The 17,919-nt window shown below is 42.2% G+C and overlaps 1 long non-coding RNA gene across 2 annotated transcripts in view; it reads right to left on the bottom strand.

Moving 5' to 3' along the window:
* Window positions 1-15,906, bottom strand: part of LOC133630510 (uncharacterized) — a 113,212-nt gene extending 97,306 nt beyond the window's left edge. Inside the window, exons 1-3 of one of the 2 annotated variants that reach the window (XR_009821266.1) lie at window positions 15,823-15,879; window positions 14,364-14,408; window positions 13,914-13,991 (exon numbers count right to left, since the gene is read on the bottom strand). This is a non-coding gene — a long non-coding RNA (uncharacterized LOC133630510). Of the gene's footprint in view, window positions 1-13,913; window positions 13,992-14,363; window positions 14,409-15,822 lie in introns of both variants that reach the window. The other variant, XR_009821267.1, reaches the window with a different exon arrangement.
* Window positions 15,907-17,919: the final 2,013 nt, after the last annotated feature.

The following is a 17,919-nucleotide window of genomic DNA, read 5'->3' as shown; positions in this document are numbered from 1 at the left end:
TTCACTAGAAAAGTTGCCATGCTAATGTTAGCATGCTAGCAGTTAACAAGTGTCACATACCAAGTTAAATGACTCTAGGCTGAATGGCTGAAAAATTAGCTCAATAGGCTAGCACTTTAATGTTAGCATGCTAACATAAACATGCAAATAGTTAGCATGTTTTAGATACCAAGGTCTATGACTGTAAGGTGTATGGCTGCGGAATTAGAGAAAAAAAGTGTACAATTTGCCAAAAAAGTTAGCACTTTAATGTTAGCATGCTAGCATTCTAACGTTAGCACGCTGACAGTTAACAAGTGTCACATTCCAAGTTATATGACTCTAAGGTGTATGGCTGCGGAATTAGAGAAAAAAGTGTAATGTTAGCTGGAAAAGTTGCCATACTAATGTTAGCATGCTAGCAGTTAACAAGTGTCACATACCAAGTTATATGACTCTAATGTAAACGGTTGCAAAATTAGCTCAATAAGCGAGCACTTTAATGTTAGCATGCTAACATAAACATGCTAATAGTTAGCATGTTTTACATACCACGTTATGTGACTGTTAAGTGTATGGCTGCAAAATTTGAGAAAAAAAGTGGAAAATTTGCCAAAAAAGTTAGCACTTTAACGTTAGCATGCTAGCATTCTAGCGTTAGCACGCTGACAGTTAGCATGTTTCACACACCAAGTTATATGACTCTAAGGTATATGGCTGCGGAATTAGAGGAAAAAGTGTAATATTAGCTGGAAAAGTTGCCATGCTAATGTTAGCATGCTAGCAGTTAACGAGTGTCACATACCAAGTTATATGACTCTAGGGTAAACGGTTGCAAAATTATCTCAATAAGCGAGCGAAAATGTTAGCATGCTAATGTAAACATGCTAACAGTTAGCATGTTTCACATACCGAGGTCTATGACTGTAAGGTGTATGGCTGCGGAAATAGAGAAAAAAGTGTAAAATTTGCAAATAAAGTTAGCACTTTAATGTTGGTGTGCTAGCATGCTAATGTTTGCACGCTGACAGTTAACAAGTGTCACATTCCAAGTTATATGACTCTAAGGTGTATGGCTGCGGAATTAGAGAAAAAAGTGTAATATTAGCTGGAAAAGTTGCCATGCTAATGTTAACATGCTAGCAGTTAACAAGTGTCACATTCCAAGTTATATGACTGTAGGGTAAACCGTTACAAAATTAGCTCAATAAGCGAGCACTTTAATGTTAGCATGCTAACGTAAACATGCTAATAGTTAGCATGTTTTACATACCAAGTTATGTGACTGTAAGGTGTATGGCTGCAAAATTAGAGAAAAAACTGTAACCTTTGCAAATAAAGTTAGCACTTTAATGTTAGCGTGCCAGCATGCTAACGTTAGCACGCTGACAGTTAAAAAGTGTCACATTCTAAGTTATATGACTCTAAGGTGTATGGCTGCGAAATTAGAGAAAAAAGTGTAACATTAGCTGGAAAAGTTGCCATGCTAATGTTAGCATGCTAGCAGTTAACAAGTGTCACATTCCAAGTTATATGACTCTAGGGTAAACCGTTACAAAATTATCTCAATAAGCGAGCACTTTAATGTTAGCATGCTAATGTAAACATGCTAATAGTTAGCATGTTTCACACACCAAGTTAAATGGCCGTAAAGTGTATGACTGCGGAATAATTAGAGAAAAAAGTGTAAAATTTGCAAATAAAGTTAGCACTTTAATGTTAGCGTGCTAGCATGCTAACGTTAGCACGCTGACAGTTAACAAGTGTCACATACCAAGTTATATGACTCTAAAGTAAACGGTTGCAAAATTAGCTCAATAAGCGAGCACTTTAATGTTAGCATGCTAACATAAACATGCTAATAATTAGCATATTTTACATACCAAGTGTAAAATTAGCTAAAAATAATTGCACTTTAATGTTAGCATGCTAACAGTAAGATGCTAACAGTTAGCATGTGTAACATAACAGTGTTTGAAAATAAGAAAACGGCATTTTCCCCCCAAAATGTGAAACTTAAAATGTTAGCATGCTAACATTTACATGCTAATAGTTAGCATGTGGCACGTTCCAAGTTATATGACTAAGGTGTAAGGCTGTGGAGTTAGAGTAAAAAAGTGTAACATCAGCTAAAAAAAATTGCACTTTAATGTTAGCATGCTAACAGTAAGATGCTAACAGTTAGCATCTGTCACATAACAGTGTTTGAAAAGAAAAAAAGGGAATTTTTTTCCCCAAGATGTGAAACTCTCAATGTTAGCATGCTAACGTTTACATGCTAACAGTTAGCATGTGGCCCATTCCAAGTTATATGACTCTAAGGTGCTAACAATAAGATGCTAACAGTCAGAATGTGTCACATTTTCCCCCGAAATGTGAAACGCAGACAAATAAATAGACCGGAACCAAAAGTCCATTGCATAGGAATCTTTCATTGACTGATCAACTGTTGTCTTTCCTAGCTTTCCCATTTCTCACAGACGTACTTCATTTTACTCGATGTTTAGAACAGTGGTGCCCAACAAACCGGTCCGAGGACCGTTACCAGGTCTGTGTCGCATTTGCTACCGGGCCGCACAGAAACATGAAGTAATTATTACCTACTGACAAGAGACAAGAGCTATAGAGATGCATGGTTGGTAATTCATATCCAACAATTGTGACGACGACTAAATGTTTCAGCTCAGTTTTAGTTTCCACGGGGGATTTATTGGTGGTGCTCCAGTAAGTTTGTGGTCGGACTTTTAGAGAGACAACCAGCTTTGTTTGCTCAGGATGCTTCCCTGTTACCCAGCGTGAGAGCGGAGAAGCACTCAAGTCCAAAGAGCTCACCCGACCATATCCACGCACCTCATATATTTTTAGACAGTGTGTTGTTTTGAGGGAAGCTCCTCTCTGATGTACAATGAGGGCCAAGTCTGGCAAATATTTAGCTTTGGATCTAGTCGATGCAAACGAAAAGAACTGCAAAGGGCCCAATAAACTACCCTTTAGACATAAACGGAACAAAAAAACATTCAATCGTCCAGGACCACCGAAACGTCATATTATCCGGTCCATACGAGTCCAGGACCACCGAAACGTCATATTGTCCGGTCCATACAAATCCAGGACCACCGAAACGTCATATTGTCCGGTCCATACAAATCCAGGACCACCGAAACGCCATATTGTTTGGTGCGCACAAATCAAAGAACCACCGGCACGTCATATCGTCTGGTCCATACGAGTCCAGGACCACCGAAACGTCATATTGTCCGGTCCATACAAATCCAGGACCACCGAAACGTCATATTGTCCGGTCCATACAAATCCAGGACCACCGAAACGCCATATTGTTTGGTGCGCACAAATCAAAGAACCACCGGCACGTCATATCGTCTGGTCCATACGAGTCCAGGACCACCGAAACGTCATATTGTCCGGTCCATATGAGTCCAGGACCACCGAAACGTCATATTGTCCGGTCCGCACAATCTAGTACCACCGACACGTCATATAGTCCAGTCCAATACAAATCCAGGACCACCAAAACGCCATATTGTCTGGTGCGCACAAATCTAGGACCACCGACACGTCATATCGTCCGGTCCATACGAGTCCAGGACCACCGAAACATCATATTGTCTAGTCCGCACAAATCTAGGACCACCGGCACGTCATATCGTCCGGTCCATACGAGTCCAGGACCACCATAACGTCATATTGTCCGGTCCATACAAACCCAGGACCACAGAAACGTCATATTGTCCGGTCCATACAAATCCATAACCACCAAAACGCCATATTGTCGGGTCCGCACAAATCTCGGACCACCGACTCGTCATATCGTCCGGTCCATATGAGTCCAGGACCACCGAAACGTCATATTGCCGGTCTGCACAATCTAGTACCACCGACACGTCATATTGTCAATTCCAATACAAATCCAGGACCACCGAAACGCAACATTGTCTGGTGCGCACAAATCTAGGACCACCGACACGTCATATCGTCCGGTCCATACGAGTCCAGGACCACCAAAACGTCATATTGTCCGGTCAATACAAATCCAGGACCACAGAAACGTCATATTGTCCGGTCCATACAAATCCAGAACCACCAAAACGCCATATTGTCGGGTCCGCACAAAACTCGGACCACCGACTCGTCATATCGTCCGGTCCATATGAGTCCAGGACCACCGAAACGTCATATTGTCCGGTCCGCACAATCTAGTACCACCGACACGTCATATTGTCCGGTCCATACAAATCCAGGACCACCAAAACGCCATATTGTCGGGTCCGCACAAATCTCGGACCACCGACTCGTCATATCGTCCGGTCCATACGAGTCCAGGACCACCGAAACATCATATTGTCCGGTCAATACAAATCCAGGACCACCGAAACGTCATATTGTCCGGTCCATACAAATCCAGGACCACCGAAACGCCATATTGTCTGGTCCGCACAAATCTAGGACCACCGGCACGTCATATCGTCCGGTCCATACGAGTCCAGGACCACCGAAACGTCATATTGTCCGGTCAATACAAATCCAGGACCACAGAAACGTCATATTGTCCGGTCCATACAAATCCAGAACCACCAAAACGCCATATTGTCGGGTCCGCACAAAACTCGGACCACCGACTCGTCATATCGTCCGGTTCATATGAGTCCAGGACCACCGAAACGTCATATTGCCGGTCTGCACAATCTAGTACCACCGACACGTCATATTGTCCAGTCCAATACAAATCCAGGACCACCGAAACGCAACATTGTCTGGTGCGCACAAATCTAGGACCACCGACACGTCATATCGTCCGGTCCATACGAGTCCAGGACCACCAAAACGTCATATTGTCCGGTCAATACAAATCCAGGACCACAGAAACGTCATATTGTCCGGTCCATACAAATCCAGAACCACCAAAACGCCATATTGTCGGGTCCGCACAAAACTCGGACCACCGACTCGTCATATCGTCCGGTCCATATGAGTCCAGGACCACCGAAACGTCATATTGTCCGGTCCGCACAATCTAGTACCACCGACACGTCATATTGTCCGGTCCATACAAATCCAGGACCACCAAAACGCCATATTGTCGGGTCCGCACAAATCTCGGACCACCGACTCGTCATATCGTCCGGTCCATACGAGTCCAGGACCACCGAAACATCATATTGTCCGGTCAATACAAATCCAGGACCACCGAAACGTCATATTGTCCGGTCCATACAAATCCAGGACCACCGAAACGCCATATTGTCTGGTCCGCACAAATCTAGGACCACCGGCACGTCATATCGTCCGGTCCATACGAGTCCAGGACCACCGAAACGTCATATTGTCCGGTCAATACAAATCCAGGACCACAGAAACGTCATATTGTCCGGTCCATACAAATCCAGAACCACCAAAACGCCATATTGTCGGGTCCGCACAAAACTCGGACCACCGACTCGTCATATCGTCCGGTCCATATGAGTCCAGGACCACCGAAACGTCATATTGTCCGGTCCGCACAATCTAGTACCACCGACACGTCATATTGTCCGGTCCATACAAATCCAGGACCACCAAAACGCCATATTGTCGGGTCCGCACAAATCTCGGACCACCGACTCGTCATATCGTCCGGTCCATACGAGTCCAGGACCACCGAAACATCATATTGTCCGGTCAATACAAATCCAGGACCACCGAAACGTCATATTGTCCGGTCCATACAAATCCAGGACCACCGAAACGCCATATTGTCTGGTCCGCACAAATCTAGGACCACCGGCACGTCATATCGTCCGGTCCATACGAGTCCAGGACCACCGAAACGTCATATTGTCCGGTCAATACAAATCCAGGACCACAGAAACGTCATATTGTCCGGTCCATACAAATCCAGAACCACCAAAACGCCATATTGTCGGGTCCGCACAAAACTCGGACCACCGACTCGTCATATCGTCCGGTTCATATGAGTCCAGGACCACCGAAACGTCATATTGCCGGTCTGCACAATCTAGTACCACCGACACGTCATATTGTCCAGTCCAATACAAATCCAGGACCACCGAAACGCAACATTGTCTGGTGCGCACAAATCTAGGACCACCGACACGTCATATCGTCCAGTCCATACGAGTCCAGGACCACCGAAACATCATATTGTCCGGTCCATACAAATCCAGGACCACCAAAACGCCATATTGTCCGGTCCGCACAAATCTAGGACCACCGACACGTCATATCGTCCGGTCCATACGAGTCCAGGACCACCGAAACGTCATATTGTCCAGTCCGCAAAATCTAGTACCACCGACTCGTCATATTGTCCGGTCCATACAAATCCAGGACCACCGAAACGCCATATTGTCTGGTCCGCACAAATCTAGGACCACCGACACGTCATATCGTCCGGTCCATATGAGTCCAGGACCACCGAAACGTCATATTGTCTGGTCCGCACAATCTAGTACCACCGACACGTCATATTGTCTGGCCCGCACGCAACTATGACCATCGACACGTCATATCGTTCGGTCCATACGAGTCCAGGACCACCGAAACGTCATATTGTCCGGTCCGCAAAATCTAGTACCACCAACACGTCATATTGTCCGGTCCATACAAATCCAGGACCACCGAAACGCCATATTGTCTGGTGCACACAAATCTAGGACCTCCGCCACGTCATATCGTCCGGTCCATACGAGTCCAGGACCACCGAAACGTCATATTGTCCGGTCCGCACAATCTAGCACCACCGACACGTCATATTGTCTGGCCCGCACGCAACTAGGACCACCGACACGTCATATCGTCCGGTCCATACGAGTCCAGGACCACCGAAACATCATATCCATACAAATCCAGGACCACCGAAACGTCATATTGTCCGGTCCATACAAATCCAGGACCACCAAAACGCCATATTGTCTGGTCCGCACAAATCTAGGACCACCGACACGTCATATCGTCCGGTCCATACGAGTCCAGGACCACCGAAACGTCATATTGTCCGGTCCGCAAAATCTAGTACCACCGACACGTCATATTGTCCGGTCCATACGAGTCCAGGACCACCGAAATGCCATATTGTCCGGTCTGCAAAATCTAGTACCACCGACACGTCATATTGTCCGGTCCATACGAGTCCAGGACCACCGACACATCATATTGTCCGGTCCATACAAATCCAGGACCACCGAAACGCCATATTTTCTGGTGCGCACAAATCTAGGACCACCGACACGTCATATCGTCCGGTCCATACGAGTCCAGGACCACCGAAACGTCATATTGTCCGGTCCATACAAATCCAGGACCACAGAAACGTCATATTGTCCGGTCCATACAAATCCAGGACCACCAAAACGCCATATTGTCGGGTCCGCACAAATCTAGGACCACCGACACGTCATATCGTCCGGTCCATACGAGTCTAGGACCACCGAAACGTCATATTGTCCGGTCCGCAAAATCTAGTACCACCGACACGTCATATTGTCCGGTCCATACAAATCCAGTACCACCAAAACGCCATATTGTCTGGTCCGCACAAATCTAGGACCACCGACACGTCATATCGTCAGGTCCATACGAGTCCAGGACCACCGAAACGTCATATTGTCTGGTCCGCACAATCTAGTACCACCGACACGTCATATTGTCTGGCCCGCACGCAACTAGGACCATCGACACGTCATATCGTCCGGTCCATACGAGTCCAGGACCACCGAAACGTCATATTGTCCGGTCCGCAAAATCTAGTACCACCGACACGTCATATTGTCCGGTCCAAACAAATCCAGGACCACCGAAACGTCATATTGTCTGGTGCGCACAAATCTAGGACCACCGAAACGTCATATCGTCCGGTCCATACGAGTCCAGGACCACCGAAACGTCATATTGTCCAGTCCGCACAATCTAGCACCACCGACACGTCATATTGTCTGGCCCGCACGCAACTAGGACCACCGACACGTCATATCGTCCGGTCCATACGAGTCCAGGACCACCGAAACGTCATATTGTCCGGTCCGCAAAATCTAGTACCACCAACACGTCATATTGTCCGGTCCATACAAATCCAGGACCACCGAAACGCCATATTGTCTGGTGCGCACAAATCTAGGACCACCGGCACGTCATATCGTCCGGTCCATACGAGTCCAGGACCACCGAAACGTCATATTGTCCGGTCCATACAAATCCAGGACCACAGAAACGTCATATTGTCCGGTCCATACAAATCCAGGACCACAGAAACGTCATATTGTCCGGTCCATACAAATCCAGGACCACAGAAACGTCATATTGTCCGGTCCATACAAATCCAGGACCACCAAAACGCCATATTGTCGGGTCCGAACAAATCTCGGACCACCGACTCGTCATATCGTCCGGTCCATATGAGTCCAGGACCACCGAAACGTCATATTGTCTGGTCCGCACAATCTAGTACCACCGACACGTCATATTGTCTGGCCCGCACGCAACTATGACCACAGACACATCATATTGTCCGGTCCATACAGGTCTATGACCACAGACACATCATATTGTCCGGTCCATACAGGTCTATGACCACAGACACATCATATTGTCCGGTCCATACAGGTCTATGACCACAGACACATCATATTGTCCGGTCCATACAGGTCTATGACCACAGACACATCATATTGTCCGGTCCATACAGGTCTATGACCACAGACACATCATATTGTCCGGTCCATACAGGTCTATGACCACAGACACATCATATTGTCCGGTCTGCACAGGTCTATGACCACAGACACATCATATTGTCTGGTCAGCACAGGTCTGCCCCAGAGTAGGAGCTAAAATGGTTCTAGGATCTGATCGCCGTGCTCCCGTATGTTGAAACACGACAAAAAACGGCCCGGGGACTAAAAAGGTTATAGGTTATAGGAACTCCAAAAAATCCCGACCATATTCACGCACCTCATATATTTTTAGACAGTGTGTTGTTTTGGGGAAAGCTCCTCTCTGATGTATAACGAGGGCCAAGTCAGGCAAATATCGTATTTTCCGCACTATAAGGCGCACCTAAAAACCTCCAATTTTCCTCAAAAGCTGACAGTGCGCCTTATAATCCGGTGCGCCTTATATATGGACCAATATTGAGCCACAACAGGTCTCGCAACTACGGTAACTACGCCGACTTCATTTCAGTGTTTCCCACACATTCATTTATTTGTGGCGGCCCGCCACGAAAGAATTACGTCCGCCACAAATAAAAAAATAAAAAAATAAAAAATTAAAATTAAAAAATAAATACAAATATATATATATATATTGTCCTGTCCAGCTTCTCAGGCAAATCATATAGTTGATGTAGATGCCCATGTAGGCTGTTCAGATTTACTTTACAAAAGAGAAGTGTAGGATACTTCTCTTGTTGCCTTATTTGTATTTTACTTTATTAAATTAAACTGATGGCAGTCTAAAGTTCAAGATTTTTGGAGCTCTTTGTTCAGTGGATCAGATGTTTGATGAAGCTCTGTGTCTATCTACCACCACTACTATTTTCTGTTTATTTGTTACTGACTGTGGCAGGACACCTCTGCCTCTGTTTCACTTTATGTTGCTGGTAAATAATATGGTTGTAGTAGTAAGCTAAAGTTAAATTATTTAGTATGCTAAAATTAAAGGGGCAGAGCTTTAAGAGACATTTTAGCTTTTATATTTTATAAGATATATTTTTTGTAAGAACCACAATTAATAAATATATTTCATATACATATATACAGATTTGAACTTATTGTTCAAATCTGTATATAAATATGTACATAAAGTGTTGTAATTATATTGTAAAATGGATGGATGGATGGATGGATGTCCGTTTAAAACAAAACTGTTATTAATTAGAAAGTATACATTTTTTTAGCCTTTTTAGAGAAAATCATATAATTGTAGTAAACTATGCAAATTACTCGATGATGTCATGGTGACCACGCCCATAGCCACGCCCCCACCGCCACAGGTATCTTGGCAGTTTATGGGAAACACTGCATTTTCCCCCTTCTACGGCTGCTTACCGTAGAAGAAGAAGCGCTTCTTCTTCTACGGGGGAAAATTAAGTTGGCGGCTGCTTACCGTAAAAGAAGAACTTCTTCTTCTAGTCTCGTAGTTGCGAGACCTAAACTTTATTTAAATAAATAAAAATGGCTCCTATTAAGAGACACGCTTATGACGCAGAGTTTAAACTCAAGGCCATCAGTCACGCAGTAGAACACGGGAATAGAGCAGAATTTAAAGGCCTACTGAAATTAGATTTTCTTATTTAAACGGGGATAGCAGGTCCTTCCTATGTGTCATACTTGATCATTTCGCGATATTGCCATATTTTTGCTGAAAGGATTTAGTAGAGAACATCGACGATAAAGTTCGCAACTTTTGGTCGCTGATAAAAAAAAGCCTTGCCTGTACCGGAAGTAGCGTGACGTCACAGGTTGAAGGGCTCCTCACATCTGCACATTGTTTACACCAGCAGCGAGAGCGATTCGGACCGAGAAAGCGACGATTACCCCATTAATTTGAGCGAGGATGAAAGATTTGTGGATGAGGAAAGTGACAGTGAAGGATTAGAGTGCAGTGCAGGACGCCAGGGTGTATCTTTTTTCGCTCTGACCGTAACTTAGGTACAAGCTGGCTCATTGGATTCCACACTCTCTCCTTTTTCTATTGTGGATCACGGATTTGTATTTTAAACCACCTCGGATACTATATCCTCTTGAAAATGTGAGTCGAGAACGCGAAATGGACATTCACAGTGACTTTTATCTCCACGACAATACATCGGCGAAGCACTTTAGCTTCAGAGCTAACGTGATAGCATCGTGCTTAACTGCGGATAGAAACAGAAGAAATAAGCCCCTGACTGGAAGGATAGACAGAAGATCAACAATACTACTATTATTAGTACTATCAGGAGACACCGAACCAAACCCTGGACCTGTAACCACACGGTTAATGCTGTCCAGCCTGGCGAAGCCTAGCAATGCTGTTGCTAACGACGCAATTGAAGCTAACTTAGCTACGGGACCTCAACAGAGCTATGCTAAAAACATTAGCTCTCCACCTACGCCAGCCAGCCCTCATCTGCTCATCAACACCCGTGCTCACCTGCGTTCCAGCGATCGACGACGCGACGAAGGACTTCCCCCGATCATCAGTGCGGTCGGCGGCTAGCGTCGGATAGCGCGTCTGCTATCCAAGTCAAAGTCCTCCTGGTTGTGTTGCTGTAGCCAGCCGCTAATACACCGATCCCACCTACACCTTTCTTCTTTGCTGTCTTCATTGTCCATTAAACAAATTGCTAAAGATTCACCAACACAGATGTCCAGAATACTGTGGAATTATGCGGTGAAAACAGACGACTTAAGCTGGCCACCGTGCTATTCCAAAATGTCTGCTTCAACCCGTGACATCACGCGCAAACGTCATCATACCGAGATGTTTTCAGCCGGATAGTTCGCGGGAAATTTAAAATGTCACTTTATAAGTTAACCCGGCCGTATTGGCATGTGTTGCAATGTTAAGATTTCATCATTGATATATAAACTATCAGACTGCGTGGTCGCTAGTAGTGGCTTTCAGTAGGCCTTTAACATTAACGAACCAATGGTGCGGAAGTGGAGGAAGCAACATGATGACCTGCGCCAAGTAAAGAAGACTAAACAGAGTTTCCGAGGGAACAAAGCGAGATGGCTACAGTTGGAGGACAAACTGGAACAGTGAGTTGTTGAACAGAGAGCAGCAAGTAGAAGTGTCAGTACAATCGCTATTTGTTTTGTTGACATTCCCTTTAGCGCAGCTCCATCTAATGGATGCATAACGTAACCCCAGCCTCTACTGTAGCGTCTATTCTATGCGCCTTATAATGCGGTGCGCCTTATATATATGAACAAAGTTCCATTCATTGAAGGTGCGCCTTATAATCCGGTGCGCCTTATAGTGCGGAAAATACGGTATTTAGATTCGGAGCTAGTCGATGCAAACAAACAAAACTGCAAAGGGCCCAATAAACTACCCCTTAGACATAAACGGTACAAAAATAATTCAATCACATAGTTGAATGTTGTCTGAGCAAGCTCTTAATTCCTCGTACAAACAGATGCCGTGAGTTCCAGGCTCTAGACATGAATGAGGCGGGGCAGACGTGGCTTTAAAACAAAGGCGGTGTAAAGTTGTGAGTCAGTTATCGGCTCCGGCGCAGTTATGCGAGGCCTCCAGACAGGCCTGCATTGATGGGAAAGTGTTGCCCGCCCCCTCCCCGGTCACCCCGGAGCAGGGATGGGGTCGGCGGGGGCCAATTTGGTGTGATGGTTATCTCTGAGGTCGAGTTACAGGGTGGTGGCGGATGACGGGTCCTGGGGTCTTTTCGCTCCCCTTGTCCGCTCAGTGTACCTCCAGGGGTCCTTGGTCTGTGCTCCCGACCCCACCCCCAATCACACAGCCACGTGGTGCACTGACTGCACGTGTATGTCATTACCAGACTCACCAGAGTCTCAATTGGATTTTTACCGTCCAAAAACAGATTGTGATTATCATGTTTGTTTTGTCGACTGATGGATTAGTTCAGGGGTTTACGAACGTACGGCCCGCAGGATGAGTTTGCTAAGTAAAAAAATGAGCCTACATTTTTGAATGAAATAAACTGCTGTTCTAAATGTGTCCACTAGATGTCGCAATAGCAATTCTTTGTACATTTGTAGATTATGCTACATTCAGTCGTGGTCAAAAGTTTACATACACAGGACATAATGTAATGTCAACAGAAGAATAAGTGATTATTACATTTGAACAGAAGTGTAGATAGAACATGTTAAAACAGAAAATAAGCAGATATTAACAGTAAATGAACAAGTAGATTAATAATTCATTTTCTACCACTTGTCCCTCATAATGTGTACAAAATAATAGGTGTATAAATGACACAATATGTTACTGCATACGTCAGCAGACTAATTAGGAGTCTTTGTTTGTTTACTTACTACTAAAAGACAAGTTGTCTAGTACAACACCAGGGGGAGCTCCACTAACCACGTTAAACCCAGATTCCGAACTAACAAAGGTCTTAACTCATTCTCTTTCTATGCCACATCAATGTGGAATGCGCTCCCCACAGGTATAAAAGAAAGGGCATCTCTATCCTCCTTCAAAACCGCAATAAAAGTTCACCTCCAGGCAGCTACAACCCTAAACTAACACCCTCCCCGGATTGCTAATAATCAAATGTAAACAATCAAATGCAGATACTTTTTCTTATGCCTTCTGATCTCTCTCTCTCTCTCTCTCTCTCTCTATGTCCACTACTTGATGTCCATATCCTACCCCCCCAACCCCTCCACACCCCTGATTGTAAATAATGTAAATAATTCAATGTGATTATCTTGTGTGATGACTGTATTATGATGATAGTATATATGATAGTATATATCTGTATCATGAATCAATTTAAGTGGACCCCGACTTAAACAAGTTGAAAAACTTATCCGGGTGTTACCATTTAGTGGTCAATTGTACGGAATATGTACTTCACTGTGCAACCTACTAATAAAAGTCTCAATCAATCAATCAATCAATCAATGTTCACTATTTTATTTAGGGGCTAAAATGCAATAAGAAACATGTTTAATCTACCCTAAGATTTTTTGTTAAAATAAAGACAATAATGTCAATTTTTGTGGTGCCCTTTATTTAGAAAAGTACCGAAAAGTATCAAAATACAATTCGGTATCGGTACAACCCTAGTTAGAAGTGGAATTATTTTACCAGTTTGAAAGTAATCATTGAAGATTTTTTTACTGTCACTTTTTACAGTGTATTAAATTATTTTGATTTGTCAAATAATTAAGTTTCTTCTATTGTCACAACTAAACGTGAAGTTGTAGTTTCCATGCTCTTACCTGTAATGTGACTGATGGCCACACGCAGTGTGCCTCTCGTACACTAGGGGGCGATTGTGGACATCTCCGCTTGTTCAGCTATAGTAGAAGAAGGAGTCTTTGTTTGTTTACTTACTACTAAAGGACAAGTTGTATAGAATGTTCACTATTTTATTTAGGGGCTAAAATGCAATAAGAAACATGTTTCATCTACCCTAAGATTTTTTGTTAAAATAAAGACAATAATGCCAATTTTTGTGGTGCCCTTTATTTAGAAAAGTACTGAAAAGTATCGAAAAGTATCAAACTTACTTTCGAAAAGTAAGTTTGAAAGTAATCATTGAAGATTTTTGTACTGTCACTTTTTACAGTCAGTACATTTATATGTACTAAATTAGTCTGATTTGTCAAATAATTCAGTTTCTTCTATTGTCACAGCTAAACGTGAAGTTGTAGTTTCCATGCTCTTACCTGCAATGCAGGGGTGTCCAAACTTTTTCCACTGAGGGCCGCACACTGAAAAATCAAAGCAAGCGGGGGCCATTTTGATATTTTTTATTTAAAAAACCAATACAATATATGTATAAAAAATATACATTTAGGCCTCCACTCAAGCTTGATCTAGGGGACCCCAAAGGGTTTTGGTCAAAAAAATATAAAAAATGTGTCATTATTCAGTATTATTATTTTTATTATTTTTCAAGTTTTAAATCTCTAGATAAACATTAGGTCTATCTGTCAATATAACGTTTTTAAATATTTAAGTTGTACGCTCTTTTTGTCAAAGAAAACCCAGTTTTTTATGGAAAAAACACAAAATATGCAATATTTTCACCCAATAAAATTTGTAAGTGGAATATTTGACATTATATAATAATTAGAGCCTTAAAAAGGTCAATAATTCATAACACCATTGATTTTAATTCATTATTATTTTTTGAGCAATGACACTTAAAAACAAATCACACAAAAATGATTGGGGAACCAAAAGGGTCCTACTCATTAAAGTGTTAAAAAATCAATTATACATTTTTTTTACTGTTTACTTTTAACACAATAATCTCGAGATCAACTTCCGATCGATCTGTCAATTATACGTTGTATTGTTGTTTATGTTTTTTGTTTGTTCGTTTTAGGCCCTTCTTTAAAAAAAAAAAAAAAAAAAGCTCAATTTTTTATATGGCAAACACAAAATATGCAACATTTTCCCCCAAAAATATCTCAAAGTGCAATATTTAATTTGACATAATTGGAGCCTTGGATAGGTCAATAATTCATAATAACATTGATTTAGATTCATTATTATTTTTTAAAGAAAGAAACAGCCTGCATGGCAGCTTTGTGTTATTAGAGTAAACATTGCAACATTTTCTGGTTACATTTCACCTGTTTGGTCTTTCATACCACTTTTTATGTTTTAAATTTTTTTAATCATATTTTAAAAAGGGCTGTGGGGCCGTTAAAAAATGACCTGCGGGCCGCAAATGGCCCCCGGGCCGCACTTTGGACATCCCTGCTGTAATGTGACTGATGGCCACACACAGTGTGCCTCTCGTACACTAGGGGGCGATTGTGGTCATCTCCGCTTGTTCAGCTATAGTAGAAGAAGACAATGCTACATGCTAATGGGCTAGCGCTGGTAACTGTCAAGCTCCAGCTCTAACAGATAAGTACAACCTTCCACTGCCATTTGGTGTTGTTGGCAAAGTTTTAATGTGTTTACATGATACTTGTGGTTATTAGGATCATCAGAGACATACAAAAAGATCGTTTTTTTGGTCAATTGTTGTAGGTGTTTGCTGACCATTTGTCTTAAACAGCCGGGATGTGCTGGCGTCATGTCACGTCATTAAAGTGTCTTCTTTGGGAACATAATTACGCTCATTAAACAAGTATGTTTCTATTTTGGCAAATATTTTAAAATACTGACCTATTTCAGCTTCTATATCTGTACCTTGTGCTTGTTCGGCATAATGTTATCCGCCCCTTCACTTGTGCTTAAATTGGATTGGTCAAACAGAGTCATGTGACTACCAAGCCCCATTTGATTGGTGGAATGGAATGAAACGTCATTGTGTTTACGTTGGGTTGGCGAAGTGGAGTCACGTGTGCCTGCCGGAAGAAGGCGCGCTCTATAATTATTTTTTTATTTTTATTATTGAACAACAAACATACATTTATAATTCACACAAAATTCAAGGCGTTTGCAACATCAAGGAAAGAAAACAAAAGCAAATATAGAGTATTAAATATTAATAAAAAATAAAAAATATGAAAGCAAAAAGACAAAAAGGGCTACCTAAATCACTTTAAATGTTTTTAACAAAGATATCAATTTAAGGGATTTTGTACTCTTAATCATTCTCCAAGATTTGATTGATAATTGTAAACCATTAAGCCAATTAGATAATGTAGGCCTTACTTTCATAAATCGACATTTATGTATAAATTTTTTTTTGCCTGGAGCATAATAATGTCGACAAACATTTCTATGTTACAGTCCTTTCTAAAAAATACCAAATTTGATCTCCTCGCTGACTATAAATAATTGTGATGTAAATAAATGTAACGATCGGACTGAAACACAACGTAACGGAGTAAAGGTAGCGTTTCTAAGTCACAAAAAAATTTTTTTTTACAATAAAATTACTCTGACAAGTACAATGTATCCAAAAAGTTACTTAAGTAATGTAACAGAGTAAATGTAGTGCGTAACTACCCACCTTGCGTTAAATCAAATGCACCCACACAATCATTCGGTCAGCCGTTTAGCGCGTCATGGACTCATCCTCGTCGTGGAAAAGAAACGACGGAATGCACAAAACGCAGCCCCGTAGCCGAAGACGACCAACGTGGCCATCAGAAAAGGGAAAAGTCAGCGCATGGAAGGAAAATCCAACAGTGGCTTACTGTGTTTGGTCAAATTTGTGGATGAACACAAGCGCCTCAAGTTGCACACTTGCGGCTTAAAGACTTCTGCGACATATATATGTAGAAAATACAATTTTCAAAATTGGTAGGTGCCAACGCCAATGTATACGAGCAGAAGATGTTTTTGATGTAATTTGGTGTCATATTGCAGTGCAATGTAGTTCTCATGTTTTTTGATAATTATTAGAGGGGGGTTTGGGGGGGGGGGGGTTAGTAAAAAATAAAAAATAAATATTTTTTTTTTGTCATAAAGAAATACAATCATGTGTGCTTACGGACTGTATCCCTGCAGGCTGTATTGATTTATATTGATATATAATGTATATATTGTGTTTTTTATGTTGATTTAATTAAAAAAAATAAAAAAAATAAAAAAATTTTTTTTTTTTTTTTAATTTCTTGTGCGGCCGCGGCCCGGTACCGGTCCGTGGACCGATTGGTACCGAGCCGCGGCCGCACAAGAAATTAAAAAAATATATATATATATATAAATATATATATATATATATATATATATATTTAAAAAAAAAAAAATTAAATCAACATAAAAAACACAATATATACATTATATATCAATATAAATCAATACAGCCTGCAGTGGTTGGGGACCACTGATGTAGACCACAAGGAAGTCTTTTACATTTAGAAAAAAATCATAATAATATGACTCCTTTAATGCGCCTTATAATCCGGTGCGCCTTTTGTATGAAAAAAGACCTGACTAGACCCGCTCATCGATAGTGTGCATTATAATCCGGTGCGCCTGAAAAATACGGTAACCGCGGCCTTTTTAGCTCTGGTCTTGTTTTGATTTCTAAGATTTTCCAAGGTGTCCCTGAACTCTACATCATCGGCGAATTCCACTTCAATGAAACAGTCCCTGCGTGGGACTTGTAATTTCCCTCACTTATGGAGTGGGGCAGTAAAGTGGATCGAGAGCGTCCGAAAACCAAGGTAACTTTTGACACACTGCAAGGATTTTGAGTACATGTCAATGTTAGCCATGTTTTTAGTTATGTTGGAACTAAAAGACATGTGCCTGAGTCTTTGGGGAGGGGGTTTGAATATGAGACAAAATGTTTGTGTCGTGCCATCA

This window comes from Entelurus aequoreus, linkage group LG15, assembly GCF_033978785.1.
Source record: "Entelurus aequoreus isolate RoL-2023_Sb linkage group LG15, RoL_Eaeq_v1.1, whole genome shotgun sequence".
NCBI lineage: Eukaryota > Metazoa > Chordata > Actinopteri > Syngnathiformes > Syngnathidae > Entelurus > Entelurus aequoreus.
The sequence above is the reverse complement of the archived record's forward strand: the minus strand, read 5'-3'. Positions and strand labels throughout refer to the sequence as shown.